We start from the raw sequence: 16842 nt of genomic DNA, 5'->3' as shown, positions 1-16842 counted from the left end.
TAAAATTGCAAGTTTGGGTTGTGGTTCCCACTTTTAATAATGACCGAATGGGCTAAAAAAATACAATCAATAATAAATATATCCAAAGCTTCCTGAAATAACAATTGAAAAAGAGGAAAGAGACTTTGAATTTCCAAGTTCATGTATTCAAACTGACAATGCTCAGGTGGATTTACAGTGATTCTTCAGATGTGCTTATTCCTAAAAATGTATTAATGACCATACACACTCGCTATCCATTAAAATACATAGAGTTATATAACAGTTGCATGTAACATTTGATGAACTCCAGGCAAAAGTGTAAAGAATGCATTGTTTTTTAAAATGCTGATATAACCAGTATTTGACAAAAGGTTCGTGCATAAATACTGGCCATGTTGAGGTCTATTTTTCTGAGGGTATGCCACAAAATTAAACATCTAGTGAGGTTTCATAGTGTAGTGGTTATCACGTCTGCTTTACACGCAGAAGGTCCTGGGTTCGATCCACAGTGAAACCATTGGTCTTCTTTTAAAAATTTGTAAGTAAAGTGTGCTTCTCATTTACAAAGGTTCTTGATGAAAAGTTGACGAGTAGGTTGAAATTGAGATTAGATAAATACTGTGTAGATTATTCATTAAAATGGGAAAGAACAAGTTGTAGAATTTTTTTTAGAGAATTCCCATTATATTTCTGCTATATTTAATTAAAATTGCAAGTTTGGGTTGTGGTTCCCACTTCTAATAATGACCGAATGAGCTAAAAAAATACAATCAATAATAAATATATCCAAAGCTTCCTGAAATAACAATTGAAAAAGAGGAAAGAGACTTTGAATTTCCAAGTTCATGTATTCAAACTGACAATGCTCAGGTGGATTTACAGTGATTCTTCAGATGTGCTTATTCCTAAAAATGTATTAATGACCATACACACTGGCTATCCATTAAAATACATAGAGTTATATAACAGTGAAACCCAGTGAAACCATTGGTTTTCTCTTAAAAAATTGTAAGTAAAGTGTGCTTCTCATTTACAAAGGTTCTTGATGAAAAGTTGACGAGTAGGTTGAAATTAAGATTAGATAAATACTGTGTAGATTATTCATTAAAATGGGAAAGAACAAGTTGTAGAAACAATATTTTTTAGAGAATTCCCATTATATTTCTGCTATATGTAATTAAAATTGCAAGTTTGGGTTGTGGTTCCCACTTTTAATAATGACCGAATGGGCTAAAAAAATACAATCAATAATAAATATATCCAAAGCTTCCTGAAATAACAATTGAAAAAGAGGAAAGAGACTTTGAATTTAGAAGTTCATGTATTCAAACTGACAATGCTCAGGTGGATTTACAGTGATTCTTCAGATGTGCTTATTCCTAAAAATGTATTAATGACCATACACACTCGCTATCCATTAAAATACATAGAGTTATATAACAGTTGCATGTAACATTTGATGAACTCCAGGCAAAAGTGTAAAGAATGCATTGTTTTTTAAAATGCTGATATAACCAGTATTTGACAAAAGGTTCGTGCATAAATACTGGCCATGTTGAGGTCTATTTTTCTGATGGTATGCCACAAAATTAAACATCTAGTGAGGTTTCATAGTGTAGTGGTTATCACGTCTGCTTTACACGCAGAAGGTCCTGGGTTCGATCCCCAGTGAAACCAATGGTTTTCTTTTAAAAATTTGTAAGTAAAGTGTGCTTCTCATTTACAAAGGTTCTTGATGAAAAGTTGACGAGTAGGTTGAAATTGAGATTAGATAAATACTGTGTAGATTATTCATTAAAATGGGAAAGAACAAGTTGTAGAATTTTTTTAGAGAATTCCCATTATATTTCTGCTATATGTAATTAAAATTGCAAGTTTGGGTTGTGGTTCCCACTTTTAATAATGACCGAATGAGCTAAAAAAATACAATCAATAATAAATATATCCAAAGCTTCCTGAAATAACAATTGAAAAAGAGGAAAGAGACTTTGAATTTCCAAGTTCATGTATTCAAACTGACAATGCTCAGGTGGATTTACAGTGATTCTTCAGATGTGCTTATTCCTAAAAATGTATTAATGACCATACACACTCGCTATCCATTAAAATACATAGAGTTATATAACAGTGAAACCCAGTGAAACCATTGGTTTTCTCTTAAAAAATTGTAAGTAAAGTGTGCTTCTCATTTACAAAGGTTCTTGATGAAAAGTTGACGAGTAGGTTGAAATTGAGATTAGATAAATACTGTGTAGATTATTCATTAAAATGGGAAAGAACAAGTTGTAGAAACAATATTTTTTAGAGAATTCCCATTATATTTCTGCTATATGTAATTAAAATTGCAAGTTTGGGTTGTGGTTCCCACTTTTAATAATGACCGAATGAGCTAAAAAAATACAATCAATAGTAAATATATCCAAAGCTTCCTGAAATAACAATTGAAAAAGAGGAAAGATACTTTGAATTTCCAAGTTCATGTATTCAAACTGACAATGCTCAGGTGGATTTACAGTGATTCTTCAGATGTGCTTATTCCTAAAAATGTATTAATGACCATACACACTGGCTATCCATTAAAATACATAGAGTTATATAACAGTGAAACCCAGTGAAACCATTGGTTTTCTCTTAAAAAATTGTAAGTAAAGTGTGCTTCTCATTTACAAAGGTTCTTGATGAAAAGTTGACGAGTAGGTTGAAATTAAGATTAGATAAATACTGTGTAGATTATTCATTAAAATGGGAAAGAACAAGTTGTATAAACAATATTTTTTAGAGAATTCCCATTATATTTCTGCTATATGTAATTAAAATTGCAAGTTTGGGTTGTGGTTCCCACTTTTAATAATGACCGAATGGGCTAAAAAAATACAATCAATAATAAATATATCCAAAGCTTCCTGAAATAACAATTGAAAAAGAGGAAAGAGACTTTGAATTTCCAAGTTCATGTATTCAAACTGACAATGCTCAGGTGGATTTACAGTGATTCTTCAGATGTGCTTATTCCTAAAAATGTATTAATGACCATACACACTCGCTATCCATTAAAATACATAGAGTTATATAACAGTTGCATGTAACATTTGATGAACTCCAGCCAAAAGTGTAAAGAATGCATTGTTTTTTAAAATGCTGATATAACCAGTATTTGACAAAAGGTTCGTGCATAAATACTGGCCATGTTGAGGTCTATTTTTCTGATGGTATGCCACAAAATTAAACATCTAGTGAGGTTTCATAGTGTAGTGGTTATCACGTGTGCTTTACACGCAGAAGGTCCTGGGTTCGATCCCCAGTGAAACCAATGGTTTTCTTTTAAAAATTTGTAAGTAAAGTGTGCTTCTCATTTACAAAGGTTCTTGATGAAAAGTTGACGAGTAGGTTGAAATTGAGATTAGATAAATACTGTGTAGATTATTCATTAAAATGGGAAAGAACAAGTTGTAGAATTTTTTTTAGAGAATTCCCATTATATTTCTGCTATATGTAATTAAAATTGCAAGTTTGGGTTGTGGTTCCCACTTTTAATAATGACCGAATGAGCTAAAAAAATACAATCAATAATAAATATATCCAAAGCTTCCTGAAATAACAATTGAAAAAGAGGAAAGAGACTTTGAATTTCCAAGTTCATGTATTCAAACTGACAATGCTCAGGTGGATTTACAGTGATTCTTCAGATGTGCTTATTCCTAAAAATGTATTAATGACCATACACACTCGCTATCCATTAAAATACATAGAGTTATATAACAGTGAAACCCAGTGAAACCATTGGTTTTCTCTTAAAAAATTGTAAGTAAAGTGTGCTTCTCATTTACAAAGGTTCTTGATGAAAAGTTGACGAGTAGGTTGAAATTGAGATTAGATAAATACTGTGTAGATTATTCATTAAAATGGGAAAGAACAAGTTGTAGAAACAATATTTTTTAGAGAATTCCCATTATATTTCTGCTATATGTAATTAAAATTGCAAGTTTGGGTTGTGGTTCCCACTTTTAATAATGACCGAATGAGCTAAAAAAATACAATCAATAATAAATATATCCAAAGCTTCCTGAAATAACAATTGAAAAAGAGGAAAGAGACTTTGAATTTCCAAGTTCATGTATTCAAACTGACAATGCTCAGGTGGATTTACAGTGATTCTTCAGATGTGCTTATTCCTAAAAATGTATTAATGACCATACACACTCCCTATCCATTAAAATACATAGAGTTATATCACAGTGAAACCCAGTGAAACCATTGGTTTTCTCTTAAAAAATTGTAAGTAATGTGTGCTTCTCATTTACAAAGGTTCTTGATGAAAAGTTGACGAGTAGGTTGAAATTGAGATTAGATAAATACTGTGTAGATTATTCATTAAAATGGGAAAGAACAAGTTGTAGAAACAATATTTTTTAGAGAATTCCCATTATATTTCTGCTATATGTAATTAAAATTGCAAGTTTGGGTTGTGGTTCCCACTTTTAATAATGACCGAATGAGCTAAAAAAATACAATCAATAATAAATATATCCAAAGCTTCCTGAAATAACAATTGAAAAAGAGGAAAGAGACTTTGAATTTCCAAGTTCATGTATTCAAACTGACAATGCTCAGGTGGATTTACAGTGATTCTTCAGATGTGCTTATTCCTAAAAATGTATTAATGACCATACACACTCGCTATCCATTAAAATACATAGAGTTATATAACAGTGAAACCCAGTGAAACCATTGGTTTTCTCTTAAAAAATTGTAAGTAAAGTGTGCTTCTCATTTACAAAGGTTCTTGATGAAAAGTTGACGAGTAGGTTGAAATTGAGATTAGATAAATACTGTGTAGATTATTCATTAAAATGGGAAAGAACAAGTTGTAGAAACAATATTTTTTAGAGAATTCCCATTATATTTCTGCTATATGTAATTAAAATTGCAAGTTTGGGTTGTGGTTCCCACTTTTAATAATGACCGAATGAGCTAAAAAAATACAATCAATAATAAATATATCCAAAGCTTCCTGAAATAACAATTGAAAAAGAGGAAAGAGACTTTGAATTTCCAAGTTCATGTATTCAAACTGACAATGCTCAGGTGGATTTACAGTGATTCTTCAGATGTGCTTATTCCTAAAAATGTATTAATGACCATACACACTCGCTATCCATTAAAATACATAGAGTTATATAACAGTGAAACCCAGTGAAACCATTGGTTTTCTCTTAAAAAATTGTAAGTAAAGTGTGCTTCTCATTTACAAAGGTTCTTGATGAAAAGTTGACGAGTAGGTTGAAATTGAGATTAGATAAATACTGTGTAGATTATTCATTAAAATGGGAAAGAACAAGTTGTAGAAACAATATTTTTTAGAGAATTCCCATTATATTTCTGCTATATGTAATTAAAATTGCAAGTTTGGGTTGTGGTTCCCACTTTTAATAATGACCGAATGAGCTAAAAAAAATACAATCAATAATAAATATATCCAAAGCTTCCTGAAATAACAATTGAAAAAGAGGAAAGAGACTTTGAATTTCCAAGCTCATGTATTCAAACTGACAATGCTCAGGTGGATTTACAGTGATTCTTCAGATGTGCTTATTCCTAAAAATTTATTAATGACCATACACACTCGCTATCCATTAAAATACATAGAGTTATATAACAGTTGCATGTAACATTTGCTGAACTCCAGGTAAAAGTGTAAACAACCCATTGTTTTTTAAAATGCTGATATAACCAGTATTTGACAAAAGGTTCGTGCATAAATACTGGCCATGTTGAGGTCTATTTTTCTGATGGTATGCCACAAAACAAAACAACTAGTGAGGTTTCATAGTGTAGTGGTTATCACGTCTGCTTTACACGCAGAAGGTCCTGGGTTCGATCCCCAGTGAAACCATTGGTTTTCTTTTAAAAATTTGTAAGTAAAGTGTGCTTTTCATTTACAAATGTTCTTGATGAAAAGTTGACGAGTAGGTTGAAATTGAGATTAGATAAATACTGTGTAGATTATTCATTAAAATGGGAAAGAACAAGTTGTAGAAACAATATTTTTTAGAGAATTCCCATTATATTTCTGCTATATGTAATTAAAATGTTGACCATTTTAATTCAAATGTTGGCCATGTTGAGGTCTATTTTTCTGATGGTATGCCACAAAATTAAATATCTAGTGAGGTTTCATAGTGTAGTGGTTATCACGTCTGCTTTACACGCAGAAGGTCCTGGGTTCGATCCCCAGTGGAACCATTGGTTTTCTCTTAAAAATTTGTAAGTAAAGTGTGCTTCTCATTTACAAAGGTTCTTGATGAAAAGTTGACGAGTAGGTTGAAATTGAGATTAGATAAATACTGTGTAGATTATTCATTAAAATGGGAAAGAACAAATTGTAGAAACAATATTTTTTAGAGAATTCCCATTATATTTCTGCTATATGTAATTAAAATGTTGACCATTTTAATTCAAATGTTGGCCATGTTGAGGTCTATTTTTCTGATGGTAGGCCACAAAATTAAACATCTAGTGAGGTTTCATAGTGTAGTGGTTATCACGTCTGCTTTACACGCAGAAGGTCCTGGGTTCGATCTCCAGTGAAACCATTGGTTTTCTCTTAAAAATTTGTAAGTAAAGTGTGCTTCTCATTTACAAAGGTTCTTGATGAAAAGTTGACGAGTAGGTTGAAATTGAGATTAGATAAATACTGTGTAGATTATTCATTAAAATGAGAAAGAACAAGTTGTTGAATTTTTTTTAGAGAATTCCCATTATATTTCTGCTATATGTAATTAAAATTGCAAGTTTGGGTTGTGGTTCCCACTTTTAATAATGACCGAATGAGCTAAAAAAATACAATCAATAATAAATATATCCAAAGCTTCCTGAAATAAAAATTGAAAAAGAGGAAAGAGACTTTGAATTTCCAAGTTCATGTATTCAAACTGACAATGCTCAGGTGGATTTACAGTGATTCTTCAGATGTGCTTATTCCTAAAAATTTATTATAACCAGTATTTGACAAAAGGTTCATGCATAAATACTGGCCATGTTGAGGTCTATTTTTCTGATGGTATGCCACAAAATCAAACATCTAGTGAGGTTTCATAGTGTAGTGGTTATCATGTCTGCTTTACACGCTGAAGGTCCTGGGTTCGATCCCCAGTGAAACCATTGGTTTTCTTTTACAAATTTGTAAGTAAAGTGTGCTTCTCATTTACAAAGGTTCTTGATGAAAAGTTGACGAGTAGGTTGAAATTGAGATTAGATAAATACTGTGTAGATTATTCATTAAAATGGAAAAGAACAAGTTGTAGAAACAATATTTTTTAGAGAATTCCCATTATATTTCTGCTATATGTAATTAAAATGTTGACCATTTTAATTCAAATGTTGGTCATGTTGAGGTCTATTTTTCTGATGGTATGCCACAAAATTAAACATCTAGTGAGGTTTCATAGTGTAGTGGTTATCACGTCTGCTTTACACGCAGAAGGTCCTGGGTTCGATCCCCAGTGAAACCATTGGTTTTCTTTTAAAAATTTGTAAGTAAAGTGTGCTTCTCATTTACAAAGGTTCTTGATGAAAAGTTGACAGGTAGGTTGAAATTGAGATTAGATAAATACTGTGTAGATTATTCATTAAAATGGGAAAGAACAAGTTGTAGAAACAATATTTTTTAGAGAATTCCCATTATATTTCTGCTATATGTAATTAAAATGTTGACCATTTTAATTCAAATGTTGGCCATGTTGAGGTCTATTTTTCTGATGGTATGCCACAAAATTAAATATCTAGTGAGGTTTCATAGTGTAGTGGTTATCACGTCTGCTTTACACGCAGAAGGTCCTGGGTTCGATCCCCAGTGAAACCATTGGTTTTCTCTTAAAAATTTGTAAGGAAAGTGTGCTTCTCATTTACAAAGGTTCTTGATGAAAAGTTGACGAGTAGGTTGAAATTGAGATTAGATAAATACTGTGTAGATTATTCATTAAAATGGGAAAGAACAAGTTGTAGAAACAATATTTTTTAGAGAATTCGCATTATATTTCTGCTATATGTAATTAAAATTGCAAGTTTGGGTTGTGGTTCCCACTTTTAATAATGACCGAATGAGCTAAAAAAATACAATCAATAATAAATATATCCAAAGCTTCCTGAAATAACAATTGAAAAAGAGGAAAGAGACTTTGAATTTCCAAGTTCATGTATTCAAACTGACAATGCTCAGGTGGATTTAAGGTGATTCTTCAGATGTGCTTATTCCTAAAAATGTATTAATGACCATACACACTCGCTATCCATTAAAATACATAGAGTTATATAACAGTTGCATGTAACATTTGCTGAACTCCAGGCAAAAGTGTAAAGAATGCATTGTTTTTTAAAATGCTGATATAACCAGTATTTGACAAAAGGTTCGTGCATAAATACTGGCCATGTTGAGGTCTATATTTCTGATGGTATGCCACAAAATTAAACATCTAGTGAGGTTTCATAGTGTAGTGGTTATCACGTCTGCTTTATACGGAGAAGGTCCTGGGTTCGATCCCCAGTGAAACCATTGGTTTGCTTTTAAAAATTTGTAAGTAAAGTGTGCTTCTCATTTACAAAGGTTCTTGATGAAAAGTTGACGAGTAGGTTGAAATTGAGATTAGATAAATACTGTGTAGATTATTTATTAAAATGGGAAAGAACAAGTTGTAGAAACAATATTTTTTAGAGAATTCCCATTATATTTCTGCTATATGTAATTAAAATGTTGACCATTTTAATTAAAATGTTGGCCATGAATGAGCTAAAAAAATACAATCAATAATACAATATATCCAAAGCTTCCTGAAATAACAATTGAAAAAGAGGTAAGAGACTTTGAATTTCCAAGCTCATGTATTCAAACTGACAATGCTCAGGTGGATTTACAGTTATTTTTCAGATGTGCTTATTCCTAAAAATGTATTAATGACCATCCACACTCGCTATCCATTAAAATACATAGAGTTATATAAAAGTTGCATGTAACATTTGCTGAGATCAAGGTAAAAGTGTAAAGAACGCATTGTTTTTTAAAATGCTGATATAACCAGTATTTGACAAAAGGTTCGTGCGTAAATACTGGCCATGTTGAGGTCTATATTTCTGATGGTATGCCACAAAATTAAACATCTAGTGAGGTTTCATAGTGTAGTGGTTGTCACGTCTGCTTTACACGCAGAAGGTCCTGGGTTCGATCCCCAGTGAAACCATTGGTTTTCTCTTAAAAATTTGTAAGTAAAGTGTGCTTCTCATTTACAAAGGTTCTTGATGAAAAGTTGACGAGTAGGTTGAAATTGCGATTAGATAAATAGAACAAGTTGTAGACATTTTTTTTAGAGAATTCCCATTATATTTCTGCTATATGTAATTAAAATTGCAAGTTTGGGTTGTGGTTCCCACTTTTAAGAATGACTGAATGAGCTAAAAAAATACAATCAATAATAAATATATCCAAAGCTTCCTGAAATAACAATTGAAAAACAGGAAAGAGACTTTGAATTTCCAAGCTCATGTATTCAAACTGACAATGCTCAGGTGGATTTACAGTGATTCTTCAGATGTGCTTATTCCTAAAAATGTATTAATGACCATCCACACTCGCTATCCATTAAAATACATAGAGTTATATAAAAGTTGCATGTAACATTTGCTGAACTCCAGGCAAAAGTGTAAAGAATGCATTGTTTTTTAAAATGCTGATATAACCAGTATTTGAGAAAAGGTTCGTGCATAAATACTGGCCATGTTGAGGTCTATATTTCTGATGGTATGCCACAAAATTGAACATCTAGTGAGGTTTCATAGTGTAGTGGTTATCACGTGTGCTTTACACGCAGAAGGTCCTGGGTTCGATCCCCAGTGAAACCATTGGTATACTTTTAAAAATTTGTAATTAAAATGTGCTTCTCATTTACAAAGGCTCTTGATGAAAAGTTGACGAGTAGGTTGAAATTGAGATTAGATAAATACTGTGTAGATTATTCATTAAAATGGGAAAGAACAAGTTGTAGAAACAAGTTTTTTTTAGAGAATTCCCATTATATTTCTGCTATATGTAATTAAAATTGCAAGTTTGGGTTGTAGTTCCCACTTTTAAGAATGACCGAATGAGCTAAAAAAATACAATCAATAATACAATATATCCAAAGCTTCCTGAAATAACAATTGAAAAAGAGGTTAGAGACTTTGAATTTCCAAGTTCATGTATTCAAACTGACAATGCTCAGGTGGATTTACAGTGATTCTTCAGATGTGCTTATTCCTAAAAATGTATTAATGACCATCCACACTCGCTATCCATTAAAATACATAGAGTTATATAAAAGTTGCATGTAACATTTGATGAACTCCAGGCAAAAGTGTAAAGAATGCATTGTTTTTTAAAATGCTGATATAACCAGTATTTGACTGGCCATGTTGAGGTCTATATTTCTGATGGTATGCCATAAAATTGAACACCTAGTGAGGTTTCATAGTGTAGTGGTTATCACGTCTGCTTTACACGCCGAAGGTCTTTGGTTCGATCCCCAGTGAAACCATTGGTTTTCTTTTAAAAATTTGTAAGTAAAGTGTGCTTCTCATTTACAAAGGTTCTTGATGAAAAGTTGACGAGTAGGTTGAAATTGAGATTAGATAAATACTGTGTAGATTATTCATTAAAATGGGAAAGAACAAGTTGTAGAAACAATATTTTTTAGAGAATTCCCATTATATTTCTGCTATATGTAATTAAAATGTTGACCATTTTAATTCAAATGTTGGCCATGTTGAGGTCTATTTTTCTGATGGTAGGCCACAAAATTAAACATCTAGTGAAGTTTCATAGTGTAGTGGTTATCACGTCTGCTTTACACGCAGAAGGTCCTGGGTTCGATCCCCAGTGAAACCATTGGTTTTCTCTTAAAAATTTGTAAGTAAAGTGTGCTTCTCATTTACAAAGGTTCTTGATGAAAAGTTGACGAGTAGGTTGAAATTGAGATTAGATAAATACTGTGTAGATTATTCATTAAAATGGGAAAGAACAAGTTGTAGAAACAATATTTTTTAGAGAATTCCCATTATATTTCTGCTATATGTAATTAAAATTGCAAGTTTGGGTTGTGGTTCCCACTTTTAATAATGACCGAATGAGCTAAAAAAATACAATCAATAATAAATATATCCAAAGCTTCCTGAAATAACAATTGAAAAGAGGAAAGAGACTTTGAATTTCCAAGTTCATGTATTCAAACTGTATTCAAATGTTGGCCATGTTGAGGTCTATTTTTCTGATGGTATGCCACAAAATTAAACATCTAGTGAGGTTTCATAGTGTAGTGGTTATCACGTCTGCTTAACACGCAGAAGGTCCTGGGTTCGATCCCCAGTGAAACCATTGGTTTTCTCTTAAAAATTTGTAAGTTAAGTGTGCTTCTCATTTACAAAGGTTCTTGATGAAAAGTTGACGAGTAGGTTGAAATTGAGATTAGATAAATACTGTGTAGATTATTCATTAAAATGGGAAAGAACAAGTTGTAGAATTTTTTTTAGAGAATTCCCATTATATTTCTGCTATATGTAATTAAAATTGCAAGTTTGGGTTGTGGTTCCCACTTTTAATAATGACCGAATGAGCTAAAAAAATACAATCAATAATAAATATATCCAAAGCTTCCTGAAATAACAATTGAAAAAGAGGAAAGAGACTTTGAATTTCCAAGTTCATGTATTCAAACTGACAATGCTCAGGTGGATTTACAGTGATTCTTCAGATGTGCTTATTCCTAAAAATGTATTAATGACCATACACACTCGCTATCCATTAAAATACATAGAGTTATATAACAGTTGAATGTAACATTTGATGAACTCCAGGCAAAAGTGTAAAGAATGCATTGTTTTTTAAAATGCTGATATAACCAGTATTTGACAAAAGGTTCGTGCATAAATACTGGCCATGTTGAGGTCTATATTTCTGATGGTATGCCACAAAGTTGAACATCTAGTGAGGTTTCATAGGGTAGTGGTTATCACGTCTGCTTTACATGCAGAAGGTCCTGGGTTCGATCCCCAGTGAAACCATTGGTTTTCTTTTAAAAATTTGTAAGTAAAGTGTGCTTCTCATTTACAAAGGTTCTTGATGAAAAGTTGACGAGTAGGTTGAAATTGCGATTAGATAAATAGAACAAGTTGAACAAGTTGTAGACATTTTTTTTAGAGAATTCCCATTATATTTCTGCTATATGTAATTAAAATTGCAAGTTTGGGTTGTGGTTCCCACTTTTAATAATGACCGAATGAGCTAAAAAAATACAATCAATAATAAATATATCCAAAGCTTCCTGAAATAACAATTGAAAAACAGGAAAGAGACTTTGAATTTCCAAGCTCATGTATTCAAACTGACAATGCTCAGGTGGATTTACAGTGATTCTTCAGATGTGCTTATTCCTAAAAATGTATTAATGACCATCCACACTCGCTATCCATTAAAATACATAGAGTTATATAAAAGTTGCATGTAACATTTGCTGAACTCCAGGCAAAAGTGTAAAGAATGCATTGTTTTTTAAAATGCTGATATAACCAGTATTTGAGAAAAGGTTCGTGCATAAATACTGGCCATGTTGAGGTCTATATTTCTGATGGTATGCCACAAAATTGAACATCTAGTGAGGTTTCATAGTGTAGTGGTTATCACGTGTGCTTTACACGCAGAAGGTCCTGGGTTCGATCCCCAGTGAAACCATTGGTATACTTTTAAAAATTTGTAATTAAAATGTGCTTCTCATTTACAAAGGCTCTTGATGAAAAGTTGACGAGTAGGTTGAAATTGAGATTAGATAAATACTGTGTAGATTATTCATTAAAATGGGAAAGAACAAGTTGTAGAAACAAGTTTTTTTTAGAGAATTCCCATTATATTTCTGCTATATGTAATTAAAATTGCAAGTTTGGGTTGTAGTTCCCACTTTTAAGAATGACCGAATGAGCTAAAAAAATACAATCAATAATACAATATATCCAAAGCTTCCTGAAATAACAATTGAAAAAGAGGTTAGAGACTTTGAATTTCCAAGTTCATGTATTCAAACTGACAATGCTCAGGTGGATTTACAGTGATTCTTCAGATGTGCTTATTCCTAAAAATGTATTAATGACCATCCACACTCGCTATCCATTAAAATACATAGAGTTATATAAAAGTTGCATGTAACATTTGATGAACTCCAGGCAAAAGTGTAAAGAATGCATTGTTTTTTAAAATGCTGATATAACCAGTATTTGACTGGCCATGTTGAGGTCTATATTTCTGATGGTATGCCATAAAATTGAACACCTAGTGAGGTTTCATAGTGTAGTGGTTATCACGTCTGCTTTACACGCCGAAGGTCCTGGGTTCGATCCCCAGTGAAACCATTGGTTTTCTTTTAAAAATTTGTAAGTAAAGTGTGCTTCTCATTTACAAAGGTTCTTGATGAAAAGTTGACGAGTAGGTTGAAATTGAGATTAGATAAATACTGTGTAGATTATTCATTAAAATGGGAAAGAACAAGTTGTAGAAACAATATTTTTTAGAGAATTCCCATTATATTTCTGCTATATGTAATTAAAATGTTGACCATTTTAATTCAAATGTTGGCCATGTTGAGGTCTATTTTTCTGATGGTAGGCCACAAAATTAAACATCTAGTGAAGTTTCATAGTGTAGTGGTTATCACGTCTGCTTTACACGCAGAAGGTCCTGGGTTCGATCCCCAGTGAAACCATTGGTTTTCTCTTAAAAATTTGTAAGTAAAGTGTGCTTCTCATTTACAAAGGTTCTTGATGAAAAGTTGACGAGTAGGTTGAAATTGAGATTAGATAAATACTGTGTAGATTATTCATTAAAATGGGAAAGAACAAGTTGTAGAAACAATATTTTTTAGAGAATTCCCATTATATTTCTGCTATATGTAATTAAAATTGCAAGTTTGGGTTGTGGTTCCCACTTTTAATAATGACCGAATGAGCTAAAAAAATACAATCAATAATAAATATATCCAAAGCTTCCTGAAATAACAATTGAAAAGAGGAAAGAGACTTTGAATTTCCAAGTTCATGTATTCAAACTGTATTCAAATGTTGGCCATGTTGAGGTCTATTTTTCTGATGGTATGCCACAAAATTAAACATCTAGTGAGGTTTCATAGTGTAGTGGTTATCACGTCTGCTTAACACGCAGAAGGTCCTGGGTTCGATCCCCAGTGAAACCATTGGTTTTCTCTTAAAAATTTGTAAGTAAAGTGTGCTTCTCATTTACAAAGGTTCTTGATGAAAAGTTGACGAGTAGGTTGAAATTGAGATTAGATAAATACTGTGTAGATTATTCATTAAAATGGGAAAGAACAAGTTGTAGAAACAATATTTTTTAGAGAATTCCCATTATATTTCTGCTATATGTAATTAAAATGTTGACCATTTTAATTCAAATGTTGGCCATGTTGAGGTCTATTTTTCTGATGGTAGGCCACAAAATTAAACATCTAGTGAGGTTTCATAGTGTAGTGGTTATCACGTCTGCTTTACACGCAGAAGGTCCTGGGTTCGATCCCCAGTGAAACCATTGGTTTTCTCTTAAAAATTTGTAAGTAAAGTGTGCTTCTCATTTACAAAGGTTCTTGATGAAAAGTTGACGAGTAGGTTGAAATTGAGATTAGATAAATACTGTGTAGATTATTCATTAAAATGGGAAAGAACAAGTTGTAGAAACAATATTTTTTAGAGAATTCCCATTATATTTCTGCTATATGTAATTAAAATGTTGACCATTTTAATTCAAATGTTGGCCATGTTGAGGTCTATTTTTCTGATGGTAGGCCACAAAATTAAACATCTAGTGAGGTTTCATAGTGTAGTGGTTATCACGTCTGCTTTACACGCAGAAGGTCCTGGGTTCGATCCCCAGTGAAACCATTGGTTTTCTCTTAAAAATTTGTAAGTAAAGTGTGCTTCTCATTTACAAAGGTTCTTGATGAAAAGTTGACGAGTAGGTTGAAATTGAGATTAGATAAATACTGTGTAGATTATTCATTAAAATGGGAAAGAACAAGTTGTAGAAACAATATTTTTTAGAGAATTCCCATTATATTTCTGCTATATGCAATTAAAATTGCAAGTTTGGGTTGTGGTTCCCACTTTTAATAATGTCCGAATGAGCTAAAAAAATACAATCAATAATAAATATATCCAAAGCTTCCTGAAATAACAATTGAAAAAGAGGAAAGAGACTTTGAATTTCCAAGTTCATGTATTCAAACTGACAATGCTCAGGTGGATTTACAGTGATTCTTCAGATGTGCTTATTCCTAAAAATGTATTAATGACCATACACACTCGCTATCCATTAAAATACATAGAGTTATATAACAGTTGCATGTAACATTTGCTGAACTCCAGGCAAAAGTGTAAAGAATGCATTGTTTTTTAAAATGCTGATATAACCAGTATTTGACAAAAGGTTCGTGCATAAATACTGGCCATGTTGAGGTCTATATTTCTGATGGTATGCCATAAAATTGAACACCTAGTGAGGTTTCATAGTGTAGTGGTTATCACGTCTGCTTTACACGCAGAAGGTCCTGGGTTCGATCCCCAGTGAAACCATTGGTTTTCTTTTAAAAATTTGTAAGTAAAGTGTGCTTCTCATTTACAAAGGTTCTTGATGAAAAGTTGACGAGTAGGTTGAAATTGAGATTAGATAAATACTGTGTAGATTATTCATTAAAATGGGAAAGAACAAGTTGTAGAATTTTTTTTAGAGAATTCCCATTATATTTCTGCTATATGTAATTAAAATTGCAAGTTTGGGTTGTGGTTCCCACTTTTAATAATGACCGAATGAGCTAAAAAAATACAATCAATAATAAATATATCCAAAGCTTCCTGAAATAACAATTGAAAAAGAGGAAAGAGACTTTGAATTTCCAAGTTCATGTATTCAAACTGACAATGCTCAGGTGGATTTACAGTGATTCTTCAGATGTGCTTATTCCTAAAAATGTATTAATGACCATACACACTCGCTATCCATTAAAATACATAGAGTTATATAACAGTTGAATGTAACATTTGATGAACTCCAGGCAAAAGTGTAAAGAATGCATTGTTTTTTAAAATGCTGATATAACCAGTATTTGACAAAAGGTTCGTGCATAAATACTGGCCATGTTGAGGTCTATATTTCTGATGGTATGCCACAAAGTTGAACATCTAGTGAGGTTTCATAGTGTAGTGGTTATCACGTCTGCTTTACATGCAGAAGGTCCTGGGTTCGATCCCCAGTGAAAGCATTGGTTTTCTTTTAAAAATTTGTAAGTAAAGTGTGCTTCTCATTTACAAAGGTTCTTGATGAAAAGTTGACGAGTAGGTTGAAATTGAGATTAGATAAATACTGTGTAGATTATTCATTAAAATGGGAAAGAACAAGTTGTAGAAACAATATTTTTTAGAGAATTCCCATTATATTTCTGCTATATGTAATTAAAATGTTGACCATTTTAATTCAAATGTTGGCCATGTTGAGGTCTATTTTTCTGATGGTAGGCCACAAAATTAAACATCTAGTGAGGTTTCATAGTGTAGTGGTTATCACGTCTGCTTTACACGCAGAAGGTCCTGGGTTCGATCCCCAGTGAAACCATTGGTTTTCTCTTAAAAATTTGTAAGTAAAGTGTGCTTCTCATTTACAAAGGTTCTTGGTGAAAAGTTGACGAGTAGGTTGAAATTGAGATTAGATAAATACTGTGTAGATTATTCATTAAAATGGGAAAGAACAAGTTGTAGAAACAATATTTTTTAGAGAATTCCCATTATATT

At 32.1% G+C, this 16842-nt stretch overlaps 25 non-coding genes across 25 annotated transcripts; all 25 read left to right on the top strand.

The window, feature by feature from the left end:
* Positions 1–426: 426 nt before the first annotated feature.
* Positions 427–499, top strand: TRNAV-UAC (transfer RNA valine (anticodon UAC)). Its single transcript has one exon. It is a non-coding gene; the product is annotated as a tRNA-Val (tRNA).
* Positions 500–1586: 1087 nt separating this feature from the next.
* On the top strand, positions 1587–1659 carry TRNAV-UAC (transfer RNA valine (anticodon UAC)). The gene has a single exon. It is a non-coding gene; the product is annotated as a tRNA-Val (tRNA).
* Positions 1660–3219: 1560 nt separating this feature from the next.
* Positions 3220–3292, top strand: TRNAV-UAC (transfer RNA valine (anticodon UAC)). Its single transcript has one exon. It is a non-coding gene; the product is annotated as a tRNA-Val (tRNA).
* A 2510-nt stretch (positions 3293–5802) lies between these two features.
* Positions 5803–5875, top strand: TRNAV-UAC (transfer RNA valine (anticodon UAC)). The gene has a single exon. It is a non-coding gene; the product is annotated as a tRNA-Val (tRNA).
* A 277-nt stretch (positions 5876–6152) lies between these two features.
* TRNAV-UAC (transfer RNA valine (anticodon UAC)) lies at positions 6153–6225 on the top strand. The gene has a single exon. It is a non-coding gene; the product is annotated as a tRNA-Val (tRNA).
* A 277-nt stretch (positions 6226–6502) lies between these two features.
* Positions 6503–6575, top strand: TRNAV-UAC (transfer RNA valine (anticodon UAC)). Its single transcript has one exon. It is a non-coding gene; the product is annotated as a tRNA-Val (tRNA).
* Positions 6576–7070: 495 nt separating this feature from the next.
* TRNAV-UAC (transfer RNA valine (anticodon UAC)) lies at positions 7071–7143 on the top strand. Its single transcript has one exon. It is a non-coding gene; the product is annotated as a tRNA-Val (tRNA).
* A 277-nt stretch (positions 7144–7420) lies between these two features.
* On the top strand, positions 7421–7493 carry TRNAV-UAC (transfer RNA valine (anticodon UAC)). Its single transcript has one exon. It is a non-coding gene; the product is annotated as a tRNA-Val (tRNA).
* A 277-nt stretch (positions 7494–7770) lies between these two features.
* TRNAV-UAC (transfer RNA valine (anticodon UAC)) lies at positions 7771–7843 on the top strand. The gene has a single exon. It is a non-coding gene; the product is annotated as a tRNA-Val (tRNA).
* A 617-nt stretch (positions 7844–8460) lies between these two features.
* TRNAI-UAU (transfer RNA isoleucine (anticodon UAU)) lies at positions 8461–8533 on the top strand. Its single transcript has one exon. It is a non-coding gene; the product is annotated as a tRNA-Ile (tRNA).
* A 609-nt stretch (positions 8534–9142) lies between these two features.
* TRNAV-UAC (transfer RNA valine (anticodon UAC)) lies at positions 9143–9215 on the top strand. The gene has a single exon. It is a non-coding gene; the product is annotated as a tRNA-Val (tRNA).
* A 585-nt stretch (positions 9216–9800) lies between these two features.
* TRNAV-UAC (transfer RNA valine (anticodon UAC)) lies at positions 9801–9873 on the top strand. The gene has a single exon. It is a non-coding gene; the product is annotated as a tRNA-Val (tRNA).
* A 598-nt stretch (positions 9874–10471) lies between these two features.
* On the top strand, positions 10472–10544 carry TRNAV-UAC (transfer RNA valine (anticodon UAC)). Its single transcript has one exon. It is a non-coding gene; the product is annotated as a tRNA-Val (tRNA).
* A 277-nt stretch (positions 10545–10821) lies between these two features.
* Positions 10822–10894, top strand: TRNAV-UAC (transfer RNA valine (anticodon UAC)). Its single transcript has one exon. It is a non-coding gene; the product is annotated as a tRNA-Val (tRNA).
* A 413-nt stretch (positions 10895–11307) lies between these two features.
* Positions 11308–11380, top strand: TRNAV-AAC (transfer RNA valine (anticodon AAC)). The gene has a single exon. It is a non-coding gene; the product is annotated as a tRNA-Val (tRNA).
* A 613-nt stretch (positions 11381–11993) lies between these two features.
* On the top strand, positions 11994–12066 carry TRNAV-UAC (transfer RNA valine (anticodon UAC)). Its single transcript has one exon. It is a non-coding gene; the product is annotated as a tRNA-Val (tRNA).
* A 594-nt stretch (positions 12067–12660) lies between these two features.
* On the top strand, positions 12661–12733 carry TRNAV-UAC (transfer RNA valine (anticodon UAC)). The gene has a single exon. It is a non-coding gene; the product is annotated as a tRNA-Val (tRNA).
* A 598-nt stretch (positions 12734–13331) lies between these two features.
* On the top strand, positions 13332–13404 carry TRNAV-UAC (transfer RNA valine (anticodon UAC)). Its single transcript has one exon. It is a non-coding gene; the product is annotated as a tRNA-Val (tRNA).
* A 277-nt stretch (positions 13405–13681) lies between these two features.
* TRNAV-UAC (transfer RNA valine (anticodon UAC)) lies at positions 13682–13754 on the top strand. Its single transcript has one exon. It is a non-coding gene; the product is annotated as a tRNA-Val (tRNA).
* Positions 13755–14167: 413 nt separating this feature from the next.
* On the top strand, positions 14168–14240 carry TRNAV-AAC (transfer RNA valine (anticodon AAC)). Its single transcript has one exon. It is a non-coding gene; the product is annotated as a tRNA-Val (tRNA).
* A 277-nt stretch (positions 14241–14517) lies between these two features.
* Positions 14518–14590, top strand: TRNAV-UAC (transfer RNA valine (anticodon UAC)). Its single transcript has one exon. It is a non-coding gene; the product is annotated as a tRNA-Val (tRNA).
* Positions 14591–14867: 277 nt separating this feature from the next.
* TRNAV-UAC (transfer RNA valine (anticodon UAC)) lies at positions 14868–14940 on the top strand. The gene has a single exon. It is a non-coding gene; the product is annotated as a tRNA-Val (tRNA).
* A 617-nt stretch (positions 14941–15557) lies between these two features.
* On the top strand, positions 15558–15630 carry TRNAV-UAC (transfer RNA valine (anticodon UAC)). The gene has a single exon. It is a non-coding gene; the product is annotated as a tRNA-Val (tRNA).
* A 613-nt stretch (positions 15631–16243) lies between these two features.
* TRNAV-UAC (transfer RNA valine (anticodon UAC)) lies at positions 16244–16316 on the top strand. The gene has a single exon. It is a non-coding gene; the product is annotated as a tRNA-Val (tRNA).
* Positions 16317–16593: 277 nt separating this feature from the next.
* TRNAV-UAC (transfer RNA valine (anticodon UAC)) lies at positions 16594–16666 on the top strand. The gene has a single exon. It is a non-coding gene; the product is annotated as a tRNA-Val (tRNA).
* The last annotated feature ends 176 nt before the right edge of the window (positions 16667–16842 follow it).

Source organism: Pelobates fuscus, chromosome 12, assembly GCF_036172605.1.
Source record: "Pelobates fuscus isolate aPelFus1 chromosome 12, aPelFus1.pri, whole genome shotgun sequence".
NCBI classification, from domain to species: domain Eukaryota; kingdom Metazoa; phylum Chordata; class Amphibia; order Anura; family Pelobatidae; genus Pelobates; species Pelobates fuscus.
Note: the sequence above shows the minus strand (reverse complement) of the source record. Positions and strands in the feature narration are given on the sequence as shown.